Source organism: Sebastes umbrosus, chromosome 9 (assembly GCF_015220745.1).
Source record: "Sebastes umbrosus isolate fSebUmb1 chromosome 9, fSebUmb1.pri, whole genome shotgun sequence".
NCBI lineage: Eukaryota > Metazoa > Chordata > Actinopteri > Perciformes > Sebastidae > Sebastes > Sebastes umbrosus.
This window is the reverse complement of record NC_051277.1, coordinates 1354409-1357262: the sequence shown is the minus strand read 5'-3', so window position 1 is coordinate 1357262 and position 2854 is coordinate 1354409. Positions and strand designations below refer to the sequence as shown.

General features: G+C 43.7%; 1 long non-coding RNA gene across 1 annotated transcript; it reads right to left on the bottom strand.

The window, feature by feature from the left end:
* Positions 1 to 1405: 1405 nt before the first annotated feature.
* On the bottom strand, positions 1406 to 2497 carry LOC119494681. The gene is made up of 2 exons (XR_005208268.1): positions 2345 to 2497; positions 1406 to 1711 (listed from the first exon to the last, which is right to left on the bottom strand). It is a non-coding gene; the product is annotated as an uncharacterized LOC119494681 (long non-coding RNA).
* Positions 2498 to 2854: the final 357 nt, after the last annotated feature.

The following is a 2854-nucleotide window of genomic DNA, read 5'->3' as shown; positions in this document are numbered from 1 at the left end:
GTTTCCAACCCGGTCTCACAGGAAGGAGTATAAATACCACGACATTATACGGACATTCTGCATGTCATGAGTATGAATTATAGCCTTTTCGCGTGTCATTTGTACGCCACGCAAACGTCCACAGTTAGCTTCAGGCAAGAAAACTCAGTCCGTCGCATGAAAAGGCGTATAACTGCCGAGATAATGCACAAAGCGTTTAGCGTGCAATAAGAATGCCTTTCTTGATTCCCGCGTGTCTTTTGTACGCCATCTATCCTGTTCCGACTGCAATGTAAACACATCCACGTATAAATGCTACGATAAGAGTTAATGACGTAGAATAAGAAGAGAGAAAGACTTACGTGACATATGTCTCCTGTTTGTTATTGACATTGTTTCTGTACATGTTTTACTTAGTTTTCTTACTTATTTTAAGGCCAACCATTATGTTTTCCCTTAACCTAACTAAGGGCTTTTCTTGGACGTTTGCGTGGCGTACAAATGAAACGCTTGTGGTCCTTTATAAGCACCTAAAGCTTCGGTTATGCGCTCTCCGCGAGGACGGTCACACGGACATGAGCTGACGGGGAATCGTGATGTGGAAACATCTGGATCTTTTCTACTCCGTGCGGGTTTCTCCTCGCAGCAAACCGTCATTCTTAAAGCTCCTCAACGTTCTCCATTTTCTCCGTGTGTCCACCTAGTTAGAAACATTTGGGCGTGCACAGACACGCGAAATCCTGCCTGTCTGATGGTGTGATGTCTTGATGTTCAGCCGTGCGGACCGTCGTGGATGCGGGAAGCATAAATCACGTTTAATCCGTCATCACAGGTCCGATAGAAAAAGGAGTTGTGAGATGATGTTTCCCTTTTTATAATGTTTCATTCGATGTTTTTAAGCTAAAGAGGAAACGATTTGGTAAAAAAAAGAAGTCAGTAAAATAACCAATTTTTTTTGTAATTTGTTATTGATGTGTTGACCCCTCAGGTTGATCTAGAGACCCTTTAACAGGGCCCAGACCCTCAGGTTGGGAACCCCTGTCTCCCACAGCACCGTTGTGTTAGTAACTGGTCTCTGGTGAGGCTCGCTAGGTTGGACCGCCTGCAGCTCTGCATACAGAGGGAAATGAGTGAAGCTGCTGGGATGTACATACCGTTGTTACTGTTGTTATCTGATCCCCTCGGGAGATGAAACCAGCGAGTGATTTAAAAGAATTATTAACATGCGCTCATCAAAACGGTGCACGGAACCTCAAAGGCAACTTTTGATCAGACGCTTAAAAGTTTGATCAGAAGTGTGCGTCGTGTGATGAGCCGGGAAAGAGAGAATAACAGAACATCTTGATCTGGCAAATGAAATAAGGAGGTGGGTAATAAATAAAGACAGTGTTCCTTCGTTCAGTATGAAAGGAATCAAATCCATCTCTGAAGTTTAGGATGTTTTTTTAATCCGTTCACTCTGGTTCCAGGTGTTAACGCTGAAATGTGAATAAATGAATAAATCAGGTTTCTCTTTGAGGTAGAACACATCTTTGACTAGACAGGAGGACTGGAAACGGCAGCTTTAATTGGCACATCCAACTGTTTTTGTTCCGGATTGGCAGTCGAGCCTGATGGAGTAGAAAGCGTCTGACGTGATGATCGTCTGACGTGAAGCCAGCAGCAGTCAGCTGGGCGAGCTCGGTCCGTTGCTGTCGGTCCATTACTGCTGCAGCTCGGAGACAAACTGCTGCTGTCGGGTGAACATAGAAAACCTGCTGTGAGGTTCTGGTGATGCACTAATTCATGAAATCAAGTCGTATGGAATCCATGTTGGCTAATTGTGAACCAGGAAGTATAATGAATGACAAACGCGGCGTAGGGAGGAGGTCGGGATGGATGGGTGGGTCTAAAAACACCAGACGTTCACCAGGAGACCGGCGTTCGTGTCCCGCGTGAAACCAGAAGTCAATGTTGATTCATTTCTCACGTAACTTCCGTACTAAAGTAACGCTGCTTCTGGAGTTATTTAAACCCAAACCACCATCTTCTCTTAAACATAAGGAAGTAGTTTCCTGTGAAGATGGAAGTCTATTTTGAAAAGACTGTGTGAATGTAACAAGCGGAAATTGACATGTGTTGCTGGACGTTTGTAGGAAAACACACGTGTCTAGATCAGACAGTGGATAACAGCATTATATAAACGACGCCGTGCACAGAGACGCCACTGAATTCATTCAGCAACTCCTCCACTACAACTGAGCCAAAGCAGATAGAAATAACACAAAGCACATAGATTCTATAAAGGTTTTAGTCAGGATAGGACCAGGAGGACTCTCCATTTAGCACACTTGGATACCCAAAGTGTGCCAAATGGGTTTTCTACCTCTTGAAAGGAATCTGGCTCTAAAATACTCCTGATATCCACTACAGGAGGCGACGTGACCACAATGGAGCCTTCAGCCATGACATTCACCCTGTGCATCATCACATTCTAACATTGTGCATCATCACATTCTACCATTGTGCATCATCACATTCTACCCTGTGCATCATCACATTCTAACATTGTGCATCATCACATTCTACCATTGTGCATCATCACATTCTAACATTGTGCATCATCACATTCTACCATTGTGCATCATCACATTCTACCCTGTGCATCATCACATTCTAACATTGTGCATCATCACATTCTAACATTGTGCATCATCACATTCTACCATTGTGCATCATCACATTCTACCCTGTGCATCATCACATTCTACCATTGTGCATCATCACATTCTACCATTGTGCATCATCACATTCTACCATTGTGCATCATCACATTCTACCATTGTGCATCATCACATTCTACCATTGTGCATCATCACATTCTACCCTGTGCATC